Source organism: Carassius carassius, chromosome 5 (genome assembly GCF_963082965.1).
Source record: "Carassius carassius chromosome 5, fCarCar2.1, whole genome shotgun sequence".
NCBI classification, from domain to species: Eukaryota; Metazoa; Chordata; class Actinopteri; order Cypriniformes; family Cyprinidae; genus Carassius; species Carassius carassius.
The window spans coordinates 23,085,947-23,107,695 of record NC_081759.1 but is presented as its reverse complement, the minus strand read 5'-3'; the positions used below and the strand labels follow the sequence as shown (position 1 = coordinate 23,107,695).

The 21,749-nt window shown below is 37.7% G+C and overlaps 1 long non-coding RNA gene across 3 annotated transcripts in view; it reads right to left on the bottom strand.

Moving 5' to 3' along the window:
* The window catches only part of LOC132141025 (uncharacterized), a 36,517-nt gene extending 16,664 nt beyond the window's left edge, over positions 1-19,853 (bottom strand). The window contains exons 1-2 of one of the 3 annotated variants that reach the window (XR_009433866.1): positions 19,830-19,853; positions 3,845-3,926 (exon numbers count right to left, since the gene is read on the bottom strand). This is a non-coding gene — a long non-coding RNA (uncharacterized LOC132141025). Of the gene's footprint in view, positions 1-3,844; positions 3,927-16,902; positions 17,017-19,492; positions 19,783-19,829 lie in introns of those variants that run through there. The other 2 variants (XR_009433865.1, XR_009433864.1) reach the window with 2 other exon arrangements.
* Between the last annotated feature and the right edge of the window lie 1,896 nt (positions 19,854-21,749).

Sequence of the window (21,749 nt, the reverse complement as noted above, 5' to 3'; positions counted from 1 at the left end):
GGAATATAAAGACTACAACTAGTCATTTTACATTAAAACATTTGAAAACATAAGCTATCTAATCTTATTTCCCAAAGTAAGCAATATCATATTTCCAGGAAATTACAGTTCGCTGCAGTGCACTTAAATAAATATATATTAAGAAATGGTGACATTTGACTATATACATATGCGCTATATATATATATATATATATATATATATATATACACATCTCAATCACACACACACACACACACACACACATTGAGGCAGACTGGTTTTATTTAGGTGTAGGAGTTTAATTTTGCTGAGAGATGTCTGTCAACCCTATATTATGGTACAGGTCTGAATCCTCTTGGAAAATCATCAACCCATAATCCTTCACAATGTGTCACATCCAAATGAGGAGCTGGAACTCTCACTAAAGCAGTGTAGGAGCGATGGCTTATTTACACACACACACACACACACACACACACACACACACACACAGAAACAGAAATTGTTCGCTCGCACAATACGCAGGCATACCCCCCACCCCACCCCTCACACACATACAGTATATAGTAACAATATTTGAGTGAAACACACACACACACCCCTGCATGTAATGTGGCACATTGCATGAGCTTCTCCTTGCAAACCTCTTCCCCCCACAAGCTACCACACACACATCATGTCACACACATGGTGCATGGTGAGATGTCGCTCACACCACCCAGGAAATTAACTTGACATTTTATGGCGACCACAGAGGAAAAAATATGGAAGGAAAGAAAGAAAAAAAAAACAAAGCGTACCAAAGGCACAGATAACATAAACCCTCTCCCGAGCCTCGCCATCATATTCGCCAGGATTTTCAACGATCTGCAATGCAGACAGCACGGGCTGGCCACAGAAAATGAGCTTTTCCGTCCTCGCCCGCCTTCCTCTGGAGACGACGGCTGTCTCCCTCTCACTCTTTTTCTCCCTCGACAAATGAGTCCTGTCTATTTTCATATCCAATTGAGTTGGTCCCATTGGTGCGGTTCTGCCTGATGTGAGGTTAGCAAAATGAAATAAATAGAAATGGGGCAATCTCACCTCAGTCTAAGCTCCCAATTAAAATGATACAGCCGCCCATATCAGAGAATGAGAGCGTATTGAAATGGGGAAGGAGAGTTGTTTTGCGGCTGCTTGTATTTATTTTTTTGTATATGTGTATGCGAGATGGACGGAGCCATACTGTCATTGTGAATCTTCCTGCACACACACAGTCTTCTTTTCCAATTCTTAAGACACAACCTAGCACAATATATCTTTGCTAAACCACAGCTATAGTGCAAAATAAAATATTAAAAAAGCATTTTTGCTATGTTAAAAAATCAGTACCTATTTGCATCCTCGCACATGACATATATGTGAAAGTGTGTTACTAAGATGTGCAACGATTTGAAGCTGTTGGTCCAGCTCTTGCTGTCATAACCTCAAAGAAAAGAATCAAACACACCCTTGCATAAAGAGTCTAAATTAATGTATCTCAGGATGCTGAGTGCATGGACACACACACACACACACGTGTGTGTTCGTCTGACTTGGTGCATCTCTCTATGACTGGGTCCTGCTCTATTAAACATGCAGGAATGTTAACATCATTATGCATTATTCTGAGTGTCTGTCTGTGCTTTCACACCCCCCCTCCTCTTTCTCTCTTTCCATTCGCCATATTGTGTCTGAGGAGAGGCCCAGACGTGTGTGTGCCACAGACTAACGCAGTATTGTGTCTCCTGTCTGGGGATGGGCATTATTTTAACGGTCTTTCATGTGCCGGTGCACACAAATCACTGATCTTTTCAGTAATGGAAGAATTGGTAAACACATGCATACAGACAACCACACCCAATCACATTTAGAAATTATATTAATGCTCTACACATGCCTTGCAAATTATCCCCAGGCTAGGTTGTTGCACGTCTAAAGAAAAGCACACACAAAAAGTGTGCATGCGATCCAAAAATGGAGTAGAAAGAAAGAAAGAAAATCAACATATTGAATTGTATATTTTTTAATGATATATTTTCTAAAGGTGCTCAGTGGCTAAACGAATATTACAGTCAGTGAGTGCTTACCTACTGTATTATGCAGCTTCATACAAAATGTAATCAGCTGTGACTATCATCAAGTCCCATTTTCAGACTGTTAATGGGGAGGGGCTTTTATATTTGCAATATTTCTCTTTCGAATAATGAAAAGCCAACAAGACACTTATAAAATGCCATAATCTGAGGCATCTTGGTGTTTTTTTTTTTCCCCAAAATTGTATCAGGCTTTAAAAAAGTGTTTGAAATTCACTACCTAGATTGTAAGGGGAAGATTTCTTTTATTTTTTATGAAATCTCTATAGCTCTATTTTTAACCTAGCAATAATTTGTCTTGGGTTTTTGTCATTTAACATCTTTAAGTATTACACTTCTTATTTCATTGATATATTTTATACTTAAATATATCGTTCTGAAAATGCAACAGAGATATTATATCACTTCTGAAGAATTGTGGTGAAAAAAAAAAGACTATGATACACAGTCAAAAATGTTAAAGGATGTGATAAAGGAGGCAATAAAATGAGCAAAACTTATGCAGATTGTATAACAAGAGGTCGTAGGATTTATGCAAAGGATTTAAATTAATATGCATGACTTTGTAATGTCTTTTAATCGCAAATCCGACATTCTGCTGGAATTTTTAAAACAATGTACCCCGAGAATATATGTAAACATTAAGTGTATTTGCAGTGAACCTCCACTACCTCCTCTCCTGTTTTCCCTCTCAGCTCCTCCCCCTTGCTGCTTGAAATCTGCATACATTTGCATTGCATTACCATGCGCATACTCTTTGTTCTGAGAAGGAAAGGATGATGCGGTTTACAGCCACATTGCACATCCCACTTGAAGATGCTTGTATATTTAACGAAAGCAAAAATGCTTCATCATCCGTAGTTGTGAACGGCTTACTATATTATTCTCAAATTGTATATATTTATATATTAATAAGATATAAATCATGCAATGACATGCATGAATGTATATTTTTACATGCTATATCTTGTTTTGTTATATTGAAATGCGCTTGAACAGCGCCCAATACAGATTTAATTTTACGACCACATATGCATTCAAACATGTCACATAAAACACAGCGATAAAGGCCGTTTGATACACAGCAGAAGCATGGACTGGCATGCTGTAAACTGACATCTTTTGTCCTCGTGGGCTCTTCCCTTTGTGCCACGGCCAACTGTAATCATGCCAACGCAGGCGCCAGACTTCATTAGCTCCTCAGGGCCAACACGAATCACACCACAGCAAGGCACAAGAGAGGAGGGGCCACAGAGTAAGCATAAAACAGCCGGGCATCGCCTGTGTGCTGCTGATATACAGGTATAGTGTACTGACAGCATGCATGTTAGCACTAACTGCTCTTTTTTTCTAGTGTTTTTTTTCCTTATATTTGCAAACTTTGCTAGTTAGCTTTCCAAGTATGCACATTCACAGTTTATAAAGTAAAATGTAAAATTCAAATATGTCCTGGCTGGGTGTGAATACATATAATTTATAATGTAATGAAAAAGAATGGAAAGAACTTAAAAAGTGCATCTGAAAAAGTAAGACAGTAGTACCCAAATATAGTTGATGTGCTTATGAAGCACTGTCTGATTTAAATCTAACAGAAATGATGAGAATCAAAACTTTTGTTTGGAGACCAGCATGCTTTGTTGCAACTACACAAATCTATCAGACAAAATATAACACCAAAAACTGTACAAATATATTTACAGGCTACGATTTGTGTTTCTTTTTACATTTGGATTAATCTGAGTACTCACCTTCTGTTGGTTTATCATTTGATAGCACTGATGCCAGTTTCCTCCTGCTCACTTCACAAGTTATGTTTACATTTTTTCAGCCCTGCAACACAGAGGATTAAATAACATGTTGACTAATTCGCTGTGTTTATCACATAAATGAAGTAATAATGTGCCATAAATGATTTCATACTTTCATAAATTGGCATATGTTTGTAGGTACACTTAATATATTTACCCGCATACTCTATTAATTTTAATTTGAGCATATCCTAAACCGTTTGCTAAAAAAATGTCAAATTAGACACAAGAAAATAAATAAATAAAACACTCCAGAACATTATACAACTGAACAATATGCTGTGAAGGGTGTGTGTGTGTGTGTGCATGAATCTCAGAGCAGTACTGTCAATTTGCTGTGTCTACGGCATATGCAAATGTGTGTCCATTTAAATTAAAACATATTTCCTGCCTTCAATATTTGCAGGATGTATTCTCTAGATGTCCAGTAAGAGTTGCTGCAGCTGGTGTAACCAGCATTGCATTTACCTGGAGGGAGGTTCACCACTGGTGACTTTTTAGATGAAATGACTCTTTCTGTTTCAAACCATCTCTCTGTATGGGAGAATACTGGCAGAGGCTGCATGACTGTCACCTCAAAGTATGTATTTGGCCAGCAGAGCCCGAGATCTCTGCAGCTATGCATTCCCTAGAGTCACACACACACACACACACTGTGCTGCTCTGCTCTACTGTCGCACTAATCCAAAGCATAACATTATATTTATCTTTCTACATATTTAGGCATACAAACACACTCTCACACACACACACACACACACACACACACACACACACACACACACACACACACACACACACACACACACACACATTTTGTGTGTAAATAGCTCTGTAGTTTGCAGATGTTGACAGCTTAACAGGAGGCTTTGGATGGTTTCTTGATTTGTTCAGCAAGAAGTAAACATGCGAAATAACACATCTGCTACACATACTGCCGGAGGGCAGCAGCTTTTCAAGCCAAATGTGTATATTATTATACCATTAGCTGTAAGCTCAATCAAATTGTATTATGAAATATGTATTTTTGTGCATATTCCTGTAGCCTAATGATTATTGTTTTTCAGTATACTACAACACCAGAAGGAAGAGTTCTCTGAACCATATAGGTTTCAAAAAAGGTCTTTGTTAAGCATTCTGTGTTATCTACAGAAACTCTGAAAGAGTGGTGTAGAGCCATGTCCATATAAAGGTAGTCCTCTCCTGACACATGTCAGAGGCAGAGTGACAGCTGTCAGCTTTTATTAAGCCTGTGTCCGTATGGCTTGAGCTTTTGACTTAGTCAGTGCTGCTATACAATGCATCCTGCAATGCATTTTTACTTTCACATGCTCTAGTAATATTCTAGTACATTACATTTTTACCTACAAGTAATGTAGAGTTTTTTTTTTTTTTTACTTTTTAATCCCCTCTCACTTTCATAAGCCCTTATTAGACTTATCATAGCACTCACTCATAGCATTACAAAAAAATTAAATACTTTTTGCACCACTCTCTTATCATAAGCTCTTAGATGATTATCATAGCATTACAAATAAATAAAAATACATAATTTGATCAAACACAATATCTATCTATATATGGCACAATTACATTAATAGCGGCAGAGGCGTCGTGCCCATTCAAAGTGAGGGGGCACGTGCCCCCTCAGATTTCTGAGCCAAGTGGATTTTAAATGCAGCTTCCAAACGAAAAAAAAAAAAAATTTGCAGAATAATATTTTTTATATATTTGATAGAATCACAGCGGTGTGATTAGATCGTTCAGTGCACAGCATCAGCTGCTAAATTCAAATCTGCGTTAGCTGGCTGGCGCTGAGCCAGAGACAGACGCGTTCGTACAACGCTTCATGATAACCAATCAGAAACTATTCTGTTGCGCTTATGGATGCAATGGCCAATGAGAGACGTCCAGAAGAGTAATCACTGAAACGCGGTGTTTTGTTCACTTGCTCGCTGACTGAATTATTTAGCGAATTCTCTCATCAGAAACAACAAAAAGTGCAGATGTGCGTACGAATGTAAGTAAGATATTCGTTTCATAATGTAAAGTGCTTCAGTGATTTTAATGGGAGTTTTTGAGAGTGCCTGAACTCTGGCTAGACTGAATTAAAATGTTTTTTGATAATGTAAATGTTCTTTACTCTCTGTAAAATGAAAGTGTTAAAATAAGTATCTTACAATATTGTTATTAAAATTTACATTAAATGCAAATTCAGTCGTATTAAAAATATTTTATGGCATGATATGGCACTTAAGTAAAAAGTCAGGTTTTTATGTGTAGTTAATAGATTACACTACATTTCCATATATTGATCAAATAACAACCTATAAAGGTGTTTACCTACACATATTTGAGAAAGAGATATTTCCTGATATATTAAGCATGTTTGGAATTGTTTTGAATAAAAAGGAAAAAAAATAATAAAAAAATAAGCCTATATCAGTCATACAGTGCTTTCGTAGAATGACTTATACTCCCCCCCCCCCCCCCAAATGTTCCCCCTCAAAAATCATGAATGCATGACGCCCCTGAATAGCGGAGTTGTTTTCTGAATCAATCCATACAGCTTTTGTGCTGAATGCAAATGTAAAAAAGGCAGAAACAAAAAGCAAATTCTCATGTAAAAATAGACATTTATTTTCAAAAAAGCACATCATAATCCTTTCTTTTACAAAATACAGTGCAATAAAAGATTTCAACTCATTTGCGAGAATGTTCCCCTCTTGGAGCCTCAGATTAATGTCACAACTGAATGCTTCCGTTTACAAAAAATGCATATAGCTTTACAATGATAACATAATAGCACACCCTATGCAGAGACCCTACATCTCTTGAATATCACACACTGATGATATACATTCAGAAAAACCTTTACAGATAGCATTAATTAAGCGGAGCAGCTATATGCTAAACATGTGCTTTTATCGCCTGCAGTATGGTGAAACCAAGGTCCATTTTTGCTCTTGATGTTGGCAGTGTTTGAGTCACCCCATCCCCCACACCCTCAGCGTCTGCACTCACTGGATCCCTCTGCCAACACCTCAGTCCTGACAATCAGTGGCTACTGGACTATATATGAAGGCCGACTGCTCTCGCATGGAGCCAGGTATGATTCCCCAGCTGACAGTCTGCATCACATCTGATGGCTGAGAAGCAAGAGCTCCCACACACACACACACACACACACACACACCGTATACCTCATGGATCATGACCAGCTACAAACAAAAACACTTTAGGAATGATCATGCATACGAGCATTCACAAACTCAGCCCACACCTTTACACACACACACACACACACACACACAAACACACACACACACACACACACACACACACACAGGTGATTGCTTAAAAATACATCTCTGGGGAATAACTCAGGATATTTTTCGTGGTTGTACAATGACAATTTTCATTGATCACAAGTGGACGATGCTAAATAGAATTGTAAGCAGGGTCTAAAATGTTATAATCTTGTCCAATTTTGCCCACTTCCAGAGGTACGTACTCAACTATTAACCAGATTGCTTTTGTATTGTAGATTATGAATATGTTCGAACAGCCAAAAAAGACCGCCCACTAATCTAATACATGGGACATATTGTGAGAATATACACCAGAACGATCAATTCTGTTCAAAAACACACAGATTGTGACCAAAAATTTTAGCTGCGTTCTTTATCCTTTCAATTTGTTTCTAGGTTTTGTTTAGTCAACACTATTCATACAGAATGTCTCGAGCAAATCCAGAAAGAAATAGTCAAAGGAGATACATTTGAAATGCATTTTAATACGTGTTCGCTGACCACTTGTAATCGCATAACTGAAAACGCATCTTAATACCAGGTGGAAACAGGGCCTTTTCAATTTCAGTTGAACCAAAAAACATCAGTCCAGCTGTGGATAATGCTTTGTGTAGCCATGTGGCACAAAACAACTCTGACTATGTGAATGATTGTTGCCTATTGACTATATTGTTGTCCTTTTCATCTACGCCACCAACCTTTATGCTTTCTTATCTCCTTTCTCAACACGTTTAGTGCAAGAGATACTCTCGTTTCCTCCCATTAACCACTGACAGTCTAAAACATGCAGGAATTTAATTATATTCAGCCAGCCCTCATAACGGAGGTCTGGTTGCAGGGGGGTTGTATTGGGGTGCTGAGGTGGAGGTAGGTTGCACACATCAGGTATAAGTGTGTACACAGTGTGTGTATGTGTGGGTGGGTGGGTGGTTGCAAGAAGGAGGGAGTTTTGCTGACACCTCTGTTGCCCACTTTCACGTTAATTAACACTTCTCAGATAACGGGTGACGGCAGTCTACACGACAGGCTCAAGAGGACATTTGCACAGACCTTTCGTCTCTGAACAATCTGTTCAGATAAAGGTGCGCCCGATACTTGCGACAAATGTGTGTGGGGGAGTATAATATAAACACATGCACAAATACGTAACTGACAGCAACAAATGCACACACATAAAACGGATCTCCACCGATGCCACCTCATTATACCTTCCCTGCTGGTCACCATCTGCAGAAAGTCATTCAGTAACTCTGTCCGAACCAGGATAACACAGGACCATGGCCGTGTGATTCATGTAACTGTCCGTTCTCCATGAGAATGCCTCACTGCCACTCTGCACTATAATATCATGTCTTTTTGATGCTTTCCTCTACATTGAATTCAAAGGAAGCCCATCACTCTATGACAGCCGATATCAGTCCAGATGATGGACGCATGTAGCACATTGCAACACGAGAATGTGTTTAAAATTAGCGATCTGCTAGAATTTATCCTACCCTGGCGGATGGCTGATCACCATTAACAAGAAGCTCTGTGTTCAACGAGTAAACCAATATAAGCATCTAATTAGTTTTATTATAAATATGCAAGAATAATGCGCATGTATCATCATGCGAGGCTTCTATATGTTTTTGTGCATCTGTATGGAGGTGATAAACAAGGAGGAGGTAAGCATTAAGAGTCATTTCTAGCACTCCTGCCTTGGTAGTGCCAAGAGGACGAGCGGAGATGAAAGGTAATGCAAATGGAAGTGTCATACAGCGAGTTCCATTCCAGACAGCCACCTTTGAAATAATTAAGACAGTGGAATGGAGTGGAGCCTGAGTGAGGAATAGCAATTCCTCTGAGTGACTCCTTCTAAAAACAGCGAACAACCAGGCACAACACTGCTGCGCAAATGTTACGACAGCATTTCCATTGAAATGTTTGTTAAAATTCGCCAAAAGGGTATTTTAATGTTAATTTGATCATCTCTGTCAAAGGGACATCATTTTAAATAAATTTTTGACCTTTTCATGATAATCAAGATGGTTATTAAATGTAATCACATTCAACACAATCATCTTGAAACATGTCAAAACGCATTAAACGTACAAGAATCTGGCCTTCTTTTTAGCCTTAGCCAAGGGCCACAATTCCACGTAGAGCAAATAAATATTCATTTAGAATTTTCTAATCGCACACGACTAAAGATAAATAAAAAATGGGTGAAATGCAGAGGATTCCATGCTGTGTTGGAATATGGCGCATGAGTTGTGCTGGATAAATACAAGGCTTGCCACAAGCAATTCGCATATGTAGCTGACAATAGTGGGGCGGGTTTATGCATGCAAATGGGTTCCTTGACATGCACGTTGCAAGCGACGCCAGCTAATTTCATAATTGGTGAGCGTGATTATGCGAACACGGTGGTGCCGTATTGGAACATGCGAGGAGGGCTTGTAATCAAGCGCGTGCCAGCGGACATTTTAGGTCTATCCTTTTTGCATGCTCACCACTGCTAAATTCTTTAAGATGGTGGCACCTTGAAGGAAATGCTACTGCGCTGACGGAGCCCAGCCCACCTCCTCCCTACCCAGAGTCTGCAATGCGATTCTAGGAATATTGTGGGGCACCCTTCGCCTACCCCACCTGCATGATAAATTTTTAATTCCCACGTCACACTAATAAGCATATTAAGCTGAGAGTCTGGAGCTTCCGCATATATGCATGAGTCCGCATGCATTAAATTTGCATAGAATCGAGTGATTCAAATGGAAGTATGCTAACGCGCATCAATTCACTGTGCACCATTTCTGACATATGACAAATGCTGCCTTTGGACTGTAACCCATCATTTTTTTTGAGACACAAAAAGGAATCTCTACTCATTTTCTAAGAAATTAGTGGCTCAACCCTAATTACACTGATTTCACCTGAACTGATTATTATGATCAGCAACCAAACTCGCTATATAGCCATATTTGAACTGCATTATTCACTCCTGAATTTTTTCAAAATAGGTTCCTTCAAACAGATTATTAAAAAATCTACAGAAAAAAATGATTTTGTTGTAATTTATGAACAACGTAAGCTTTAAATAAATTTTTTTGGGGGAAATAATACTGTCAAGCTTTTCATTGGCATGATATGCATCACTCAACTGATTTGAGTTTTGAGGGGTATTTGAGACACATTGACTTATTTGTAGCGCTGATAATTTGCATAATCTAAATTGAACAGACAACAGAAACGCTCAGTCACACAGCTGTGGTTAACGCCACTAATACATACGGTGTCACAAGTAAAAACAATGTTTCAATCTTGTCATTATCATGTCATGCGATGTAATATTACTAATTATATATATTGCAAAAATATATACAATACTGTATAATACACAATGACAGATTTTTTTTTTACAAAATCAACAGTAGCATTACACAATAAATCAAATCAATAATTAAGGCATTTAAAAAAAACTTACTGAACTGATTTTGAAGTGTTCAGGTCAAGATTGAACTACCTAAATGCAGGACTGAACTGTGACATTTTACCCATTGCAATTTGTGAGAATTTCCTCATGTTACTAAGGGTTATACATCATATTAAATGAACATATTTTGACTTTTTTGCAATCACTCTACTGCTTCTAAATCTTTACACTGAGGTTAATTTGCTCCATGAATCACGTTGCAGGGTTGTTCTATTTGAACTATTTGAACATTTTGGCACTAGACCTGTCTGCTTCTTTGAGATGTCAATGAGTTGTGCATTGACACTGATAAATCAAGATTTGTGCGTGAGATACCAGATTGATGCTGAAACACTGATAAACACAATTACACACACAACCATGACAAATCTGACTGCAAACATGCACAGATATATTTAAGTGGCTTCTTAATATGCTTACAGATCCACACCTACACAAGTACGTACATACATGCATAGAGAATCTTCCACTTACTAACACACACACATATGTGGAACCTGTCCTGCTTTTGCACATAGCCATCATACGCATGTGAGATCACCTCTTGTTGCCACAGCGACACCAACCAGTGGGAACAACACTGTACATGTGACCTGGTTGAGAAGGGGCGGGTCTACAGGATGCTCTGTGCCAACATGTACCTGCTTGTTTAACATTAACACAGCACATTCTATGGCACTTTTTTCAGTTAGATTGAAGTTAACTTACACATTCATGTAAGCTTCCTGAATCTAGAATTGCTTCTTATGAAATCAGTGGGATATAGATGAGAAAGAGAGAGAGATAACATGCACTTATCACAACACTGTAAAAAATATCAATATGTTGCAAGTGATTAACTAAATGCCACTTTATGCACCAAGCTAAAATTTTATTTTTGGGACATACAACCTGAAAGTAAACCTAAACGTTATGTGACTTCTCTGATCTTAACCCTTTTCTGTTTCTGCTCCACATCTGTGGAATGCTCTTCCTTCAGTGATTAGACACTCTCCAACACTGGACTGTTTTAAAAAGGTCTTTAAAGACTCCTCTATTTAAAGCTGTTTATTGTAATTGAGTGTACTTTTTTATAACTGTATTATTATTATTTTATGGTGTTGTAGCACCTTGTGTTTCAGAAAAGAAACATTAAATATAAAATGCATTATTATTATTATTATTATTATTATTATTATTAACCGTAAGCTTTCTCATCATAAAATGAGATATCAAAATATATGAAATCTGGTTAAACAAATCTAACATGTACAGAAGACTTTCTGCCTTTTTGAATTCAGTAATGTAACCACAAACATTGCTAAAACAAACAAACAACAATAACAACAAAAAAAGATTATTCTTCTTGTATCCAACCGTCTTTGAATATGGCTTGTTAAAGATGCATGTCCATCTACAATTATTTTCTCTCCAAATGCATTTTCATAAAAAGTGAAGAAAGCATAGCCCGTTAACAATTGACTAAGCATGGATCTGAGGACATAATTTAAAAACTAAACAGGCCAAACATCAATCAACTAAATATGTTTAAAATTACAAAATATATTTGAGGGAATAAACAGAAATGACAATGTCAGTTGCCCAAATGCTAACAACTGAATGAGATGAGCACAGCAATAAAGTGTGTGTAAACTGTGGAGAAGCGCTATGAAGGGATTGTGACTGAGAACAGGTGGAGGATGTGGAGTAGCCAAAAATATGAAGATTGCCTGCCCAATGAATACTGATAAGCTGCCATGGTCGCTATGGTTATAGAATTCAGCCAATTACAAGACAGCAATATGCCTGAACTGTCTAAGACACACACACACACACACAATAGCAAAACGGCTCATTCATAGAGCTGCAGGCAGCCAGCCAGCCTACTACATAAAAATTCATATTCAAAAGGAACCTTGGAGTTCACCTCAATCTAGGTCCTAAATCATGTACACATGCTGAATATTTAGTTGAAGCTCAGAATGAGTACACTTACGCGTCTTTGCTATTTCCATAAAAACCTCCAAAACAGAGATTATATTAAGATATCACTTAGGTGTAAATCCTCAAATACAAAAAAAAAACAAAAAACAAAACAAAACAACACATGAAATATTAAATATGTGTTTTATATGTTAGAAGATAAAGCTCTGGCTTATAGCATGCAGCGCTGCCTTCTCTATACTATCACCAATTTTCTTGAAAAAACATGACCCATTTCTATCACTCAAAGCATGTGGTTTTTTGTGATGCAAAAAAATAAATAATTTCAAATTAATTTAGAATGATGTAAGTAGAAAAGCAGGTTTTTGTTGTTAACACCATTGTTGTCTTGAACTCAAAAGGCAAGGTGTCAATGTCTTTTCACAGTGGATTCTGGTAATCGCCTGACAATATCATGTTCCTTCCCTTCTTCTTGACAACACACAAGGACCTACTATTACAGGCATTCACAGAAAAGAGCCTGGGATAAAACTACATTAGTTTGGGCATTTAAACAAATATATATATATATATATATATATATATATATATATATATATATATATATATATATGCATACACACTCATTTCAATGCATCATAATTTTTAAACAACAACAACTATTAAAAATACAACAACAATAATAATAGCAACATACTGTAATGCATTTATTTCTTTTGTAAATTATGTTGGCTAGATGTTAAAATAATTATTTAGTTTAAAAATGTATTTGAAGCTATGGTACTATTTCTTAGACTAACATTTTGAATAAAATTACAATTGCACTGTGCAAGTGTTTAGTTCCTTGATATTGTTACTGAAAGGTAAATGGTTTAAGACAGAATATGTGTTAAGGTTTATTCCGCCTATAAAAATGTCTATTTTAATCTGCAACTAACTTGCCTTGTAGGCCTCTAAAATATTCTATTTATTTCAAAAATACACTGAATAAATTAATAATAGAGTAGACCTAAAGTCTAATGCAAAGAATAGATACTGTATAATGAGAGGTCGTTAAGCCAGACGAAAAAATAAATAAAAAGATCATACTTGTCAAGTTCAAATGCAAGCGCGTTTGAGGACAATAGTGGTGATGTAATGCTTCAACGCGTTCTAAGGCAGAGCTGTAGCAAAGCTGCTTCAAAACTTCAAGCTCAAGACGCCACTTATTTTACAAACACACGCCTTATTCCCACACTTCCAAACATTTCACCTCGGTAGTAGAAGCAGCAGCACGTTATATAGCTATCATGCCAGTGATATATTCACAGCCGTTAGGCTACTGTTCCTGCTTTGGGGCCCGCGTCTGCTGAGGCTGGGAACGCTCGCCACTTTCTAAAGGGATGCAGATGAGTCGGGTGCACTTGACATCTTTTCATGACCCATGTCGCCCCCAGCCCCCCCAGCCCGCCGGCGCTGTCTGTCATATTCTGGATAGGGCCGTGGCATTACCACTTGCCCTCGAGCGTGGGAATGGGAGCGTCCAGTCGTTCACATCTACTGCGCTCCGTTTAACGGAATCAATTAAGGAGGACCGACCCCCTCGCTCCCCATGTGCCCACCCTTTTTCATTTTTGTCAGCTCTCTCTATATGTCCTAATTATTTCTGTTTGGGATGCCAGCGCCGTTTCCTGGCCAAAGGCGACCGAGCTGAAATAAATAGTGAGCACGTGGGTTCCTCTCTCTTCACGTGTCAGTTTTCAGTAAATTGGTGAGAGCATACAAACTCGAGTATTATTAAATTAATCTCTGATAGTCTATTAATTTATTACGCCACTAAACAATATTTAAAACAATATTTCCTCAGGGAAAAACGAAGCTGACTTTTTTGTTTGCTTGCTTTAACTTTAAAAAAAAAATTTGCGCGCAAGCATTAAGTAGAAATGCATACTTTTCACAGCAACATAACATAAAATGAAACATAAATAAACAAATAATTAAAACCCAAAGTCTTGTTTGACAATGTGTCTAGCTAACAATTCTCCAAAGGTACTGACATAGCCTATAATGCATTTTTGTAAATGTATCTTCGTGTCTTTAGGCATCCAGAGTTTTCGAAGAGCCAGGAGGCAGTTTTTACTTTCGGTTATCTAGCTTTATGAAGTGCAACATACTCATACAGCTAGATAACCAAAGATAACAACTCGCTTCCAATTCCACAACAGTAATACCCGGATACCTCCGTGTCTTGTGTGTAAGAGTAAATCCAAGTGAAGAAGTTGCTAAAACAACAAAAATAGGCACGGGACTTCACAATTGTCATTTGTAGTTCTTAAAAGTAGGTATGCTCGCAACAAAAATATATGACAGTTTCTTCAGAGGGAAATGAGAATCAAAACGGAAGCTATAATCCATTTGACATCGGAGAAGTTAACGTTAAAACAATATGAGAGTTGGAGCCTGTCGGATAAGAAGCAGTCATCCTCACACAGGCCATCATTTGCATTGCAAATTACCTCCCGATCTCACAAAAGGCTCCTTTGGCTCTATTAAATCGTGGCAGCATCGATAGATATCCCACGGAACCAACAGCGAGATTATACAAAGGAAAAATCCGATTCCAGAGGAAAAAAGTGCACACGAAAATAACGTCGCGTTTGTTTCGGCACTGAATGGAAAGAACCGCCTCTTATTTTTGGCCGAGTGGTGGCAGGTTGTCCGTGCACGGAGGAGATCGGTAATGCCACGGATCCCTGAGAGCTGCTATGAGAGAGACGAGAGGAGGATTGTGTTGCTGCTGCCAGCGGTCTGAGAGAGGGAACAGGGCCACATCTCGAGGAGTGGGGGGGGGGGGGGGGGGTTAAGCGGGAGGTGGGGGGTTGGGGTGGCTTCCAGTACCAAAATATGGACCAGCTAGAAAAGGTCAAAGGTCTCGGACCACGGGAGTGCAAGGTCATGATGATGGTGGGGATGATGATGATGATGTCATTAGAAATCTCCAGAGTGCGTTTGCATCCCTCGCGCAGGTTGAAGCGGCGATCCTTACGCATAACTCATTTTCAAAGACGACCATGCTTGATGGAAATATTTGAAAGGCAACGCCAATCACCCTCGCTCACGAGGATTTTGTTTTTTAATGCGACTGAATACACGGAAATGCTCGCCGGCGACAAGAGGAATCTTGCGATTGTTCCCACTGACATTAACAGTCAACACGCAAAGGTATGTAGCAGCTGCTCTCTAGACAGAGTAAGGTGGTTTCCATTGCTAGTATATGTGGATACCCTCATATACTGACCACTGGTATCACAATCTTATTTTTAAATTGATTACATACTCATGCCTACTTTCTGTTCCGTGAGAACAGTAACTGAATGCAGTAAGTAACAAACCTTTCAATCAAAACGCGATGCTGACTCTCCAGCATCTGTGTGGGTTTCAGAATTTGGGACTCAACACAGCACAACTCTTTCTCTCTCCCTCTCTGTCTGTGTGTATGCGTGTGATCGAAAAGTTGAAAAACATTCTCAATAAAACTATTTATATCACTCATCATGTACAATGTGTCTTCAATTCATTTACACTATGTCATTAACTGTATAGACCACCTGAAACGTCACAAACAGATGTCAGCACACAAGGTGTTCTGCAGGCCTGTACAGTAACATACACAAATAATGGAACTCTTGCCTTATAGGTCTCTAGTTTTGGCCACATCCAAGTCAAAAGACAGCTATCATTAATCTAAAGGGTTTTCTGACTGAATTGGTTTAGGTGAATAATGTCAGTAGCAGTTAATATCTATTAAGACAAATAATAGCTTTAAGTTGGAAAACGTCTGCCTCAATAATAGCGATTAAGACATTTGACTCACATGCTCACATGAAGCTATAAGCTAATTGATTATAAATTATAATAAATTACAGCTCACATAACATCTCACAGAAATTTGTGTTAAAAAATAAAAGTGTGTTTGATGCATGACCTCCAATCAAAATTACTGTCTAAGCAGCACAACAAGAAAACTTCTATTCCAAAATGCTAAATGAAATTCCCTTGCGCATAAATTGTGAGACTTTGTCACCTTGTATTATCACTGCATGAGACTTCTGGCCTTGAGACAAGTGCTTTGTGTTAGATCAGTCCAAAGTATGTTAATATCTATGACATTGTTCTACAAAAACTTTAATGTACAGTTGTGAAATTTCTTTCGTCGAAATCTGTAATGCAACTTATAGCATTGTATTATTCTTAATGGACAAAAAAGAGAGAAAAAAGACAGGAAAAAAGAGAAGTGTTTCCAGATGTACTCACTTGAGCAAAGATTTTTTATAATTATGCCGAATTCGACGTGACCAGATGCAACTCCTGCTGTAGTATGAAGCCGGCGTGCACGGGCTGCTTTCGGTTTAAAATTGCCGCTAATACGCAGTTCATTACGCGTGCCTCAGCGGCTGTGATTCTCACTAGAGCACAGTCCAAGCGCACGAGAACGACAGCCACCGTATAAGCGAGAGCCATTGAGAAGGGGAGAGAGAGAGGAGGGGTTGAGAAGTTTCCCATAACCTATTTGTCTGCAGCACCAAATAGAAAAGTGCACTGTTGAGCAGAGAAGGTCGGCATGCCCCCCCTCCTCCTTATTTTTTCTTTTTTTTTCATGAAGGGTGTTCGGGAGGGGGCAGTCCTCTCTGTGAAAGAAAGGACGTGCTCTGAAATTCAAACAAGTTCGCCAGGTCTTTTGTTGAATTTGAACTGAGGAGGCATTGTTCCTCTATTGGCGTGGACTAGCCTCAAGTTCCCAGACCAGGTTACGGATTGACTGCGGTAATGAATTTGCTCCGAGCGCTTCTGCCCAACACATTTTGACTTGACGGAACGCAATGGCCATCTGACACTGAGAGGACATCATCAGCTCACGGAAAACTTACACACTGATTTGTAATAGCTCGTGAAGAAAAATAAACAATAAAAGAGAAAAGTGAAATTGGTCCTTTTTAAACTCACCATAACTTCACGCTCGAGTGCGCGCACGCAAGCTCAGAATAGGGCCTCAGGCATTTTTACCTCGTGCCATGAATACACACAATAATATTTGCAGTCTACTATCTACACAATCATTTCTCTTTTGGCGCCTCTATAGTTACAATTAGTGCAACTATCCTATATATATATATATATATATATATATATATATATATATATATATATATATTGTGTATCTTACTTATGATAGGCAATGCACATTTGTAATTAAGTAATTTTGTAAATGTCCTATCAGATTATGATATAAACAAATGCTGAATACCGTTGCTATAGTTACCTCCTCCGGCGACTGAGATTGCTGTGGGTCAGCATAATATTTGAATATGCGCACTGATTTACTTCTAATTTCGAAACACATATACGGTATGTAACAAAGAATATTCACTTGTGAGACCTTATGCCTTATACCTTTTTTTTTTGGCATTCAATGATAACGGCTTCAAACATTAATTAAGGGGGTCAGACCCACCCCAAAACCTTAATTCACAACACACATATTTATATAACATAGCCAAATCATTAATAATAACAATAATAATTATTATTGTCATAATAGCATTTTTTTATTTAATGATCAAGTTCAGATTTTGAAAATACATTTCTTAAATTTAAGATTCTGAACGTTTCTAAATAGTGTTAACTAATTCTTATTCCTTCACTGTTCTCAATTATTGCCAGCACTTGGGTTTGACTAAAACGAATTCACGTTTAGATTTTACAACGAGGTCACGTCCGATGACGTAGCAAGCCTATCGGCTACGTGCAGCCATATTTAAATACATCAGGGAAATTAGCGCATCAAATATGCAAATCCCCCAACATAGCCTTTCTTTCAGCGGTCGGAGTAATTTCCCCTCATCGGCTCGAGGTGGCTCGTTTCTTTTTCGGAAGAATATGTAAGTTGCTGTTTTTTTTTTTATTGAAAGGAAGAACCTTTCTTGACCGTGAAACTGGACCATATGCAGCAAAGAAGCGGAGACTCATTGCCAGGGAAGTCGCTCATCATGCATAATGAGACGCCTGCTCCGCCATTCTTACATCTTCACCGCAGTTGGTCCTTGCGTGTATTATTTTTAATATTGATGCATATTTAAAAGGTATATTTGAATTTTCTTTGCATACACGGTGCATGGCTGCGTTGTCTCGATTCCATTTTATTTCATGCGCCTTTGGCTCTTCGCGATGCGGATTTTTATTGCATAGGCTACGCTACAGCATTGTCTCCAGCATTGTCTATTTTAATCCATTTAAAGAAAGTGAAGCAATACTTAAGGTTTATATATATATATATATATATATATATATATATATATATATATATATATATAGGCTATATATATATATATATATATATATATTTTTTTTTTTTTTTTTTTTTTTTTTTTTACTTATTCCTTCTTTTGAGCGTCTCAAACTAAAAAGGCACAAAGAGCATTGTGTTACATTAGCATATCATTAAGTTAGAGCATCTCTCATTCAGAAATAGTCGGTTAAAAGATACTACAACTGCAATTAGCTACTAGAAGCAAGCAAATATTTTCATGCAATTTGAAGTCGTCTATACGAACAAAATGAGTAAAACGAAATTGTATATGGACATTTGCCCACAGTAGGCTATTAACACATTATTATTAGAGAACAACAACAACAAAAATAATATTTTGTAAATTATTAGGTACATAGTAGGCTAAATGAACATCACATCTTTAGTTCTCTTTTGCTGTCTAGCCCACATGGACAAATAATCTGCTAGTAGTCTAAACAAAGAAAAGCTGAAATCATGAGCCAAATGCTTAAAATGAACGATATCTATTGCTTTGAACTTGACATCGAACCAAACATAATCGACCTCAAAACTTACCGCTAAAGTCATCATTAGGCCTAATATCCACTTCCTATTAATATAACTGCGTTTACTTTCGAGTCAAGACTCTTTTCCAGAACTTCTTATGCGCAATCTTAGGCATCTCTTCTTCATAGTTCCTACTCGTAAAGCGTCTGATCTTCATCTTGTGAACCCTTGCTCAACTGATCTGGCACCCAATAGAAGTGGTCAGACGGGCACACGCGTAGAGATTGATTCCCAATGGGTCAACACACGTGCTGTCCTATGCTCGCATGTTTTCCGCCTTAAACTTCAGACAGCCCTGATATATCTCTTTATACCAACAGACGTCAATAAGAAAAACAGGACTTACTTGGACTCTGCATGTCCTCGTCTTGACGACTTTACGGTCCGAAGTTGTGTAGCACACGTGTGATCTGCTGCGTCTGTTTGCAACACAGCAGGACCGCGATTACCATACTTATGCATATTTAAAACCTATAGAGAAAGGGATTTCAAACTTTCCCACAAATATAACGGCAGGCAATTAATCACCATAACGTCCCAAATTATAATATAAACCATATACAACTATTATCAGTAGCCTATAATTGGAGAATGAATTAGCTATCTTCAAATCTTAATTTATTTTCATGATATTCTTATATTATTTTGCATTACATTCGAAGCATTTTGCCATTGATTGGTCTTCTGGACCAAGTAACCTAATCTATAGTATAAAGTTAATGTAGAGTGCATATTTAGTCTTATTTCGACTTCGCGGAGAAAAAGAGATTCATGCAATTCCCGATGACACCCTTAAAACCTAATCCAAAATTGTCTTAATAACTTTGAAAATGTTTTCGAGGCTCATGAAAAAAAGACGTTTTAATGAGAGGAATTGGCAATTGTAGGATTTTTGTATTCACTGATGCTTTCGCACATTTTATAGTCATTTTATAGCCTAACCGTTAGCCTACTCTAGCTATTTAAGATTAAACGTACAAAAACAAGACAAAACAAGCAAACAAAAAATTATTTTTGCGTAGGCTATCTTGAACAGGATATAGGCTATAGGCTATATGTAGGCATATTTTTTTTTCCTACGTGTCCCTGTATATTCTGTTAATAGATTGATAAGATAATGATTCTATATCGATGTATAAACAAATACAGTAAAAGGAAAAATATAGGCGACAAACTATCGTAATGGTCATCTGTAATCCAGCCTCTTTAATTACGCATGTAAATAATGAGAACGAGAAAACCGAACATGTCCAGCGTCTAAACGAGCCGTTAGGCTATGGCTTATTTCTGTTTCTCCTCTCATTTATATCTCTCTTGGTTCTTTCACAATCATTAATAGATAGGATATATATAAAATAGGTCCTAAAATATATGGAGATACTTTTTTTTAAGTGAGTTAGACGTATGACAGAGATAGAGAGAGAGAGAGAAGTGGAGAGGGAATAAGAGAGAGGAGGAAGGCTCATTTCAAGGTGATTTAATACAAAGACATTCATGTTTTCTTTCTATTGTTCAGCTGTGCCGAATAATGCAGTGCACACTCTACGATTAACAGGGAATTTAGATGAAACGGTGGGCATTTACAAATGTTTTATATTGTTGTTAAACTTTAGTTTTTCCCTCCCCCTTTTCAACTGCTTGGCTTTTTTTCTTTATTTTCCGTGTTGGACACATAACCTTGTGGCCATTTCCTCTAAACGTGTAAGACAGCAAATACAATAATAAACTGTATTCTAAATGGTATTTCAAGCCATTTCGAAATATTGCCTCAGCCATTCGTTCACTAGAAATTCATTCGAAGTGAGAAATGAAATTTGAGTCACCGTGATGCGTCTCTGTAACACGTGGCGACATCTAGCGGTGAAATGCTTTATGGCGCACTCCTGCAGAAACAAATGATTTATCAGGAGACACGAGCGATAACTCCACGTGAACATACCATTCATACAGTCATAATGTAATCTATCATTTTAATTCTATTTGATTATGTATACATTTTTCTCTCTCAAAGCTTCCATTAGGCTAATATAAATCTACGACTGTCGTCATATTTTTATAAGCAGACTGATTGATACAACGAGTTTAAATTGTAATCAAATATTGATAAATAAATAAGCTAAATACTAATCTTTAAATTATACAGGAGCCTTGCGTCCCTTTTTTATTTTTGTAGACACGTTAGACAGACTACACACATTTCTGTTTTGGGGAAATATAATTTAGTAGGCTATAGCTACTACACGCACAATAATAGCAACAGTT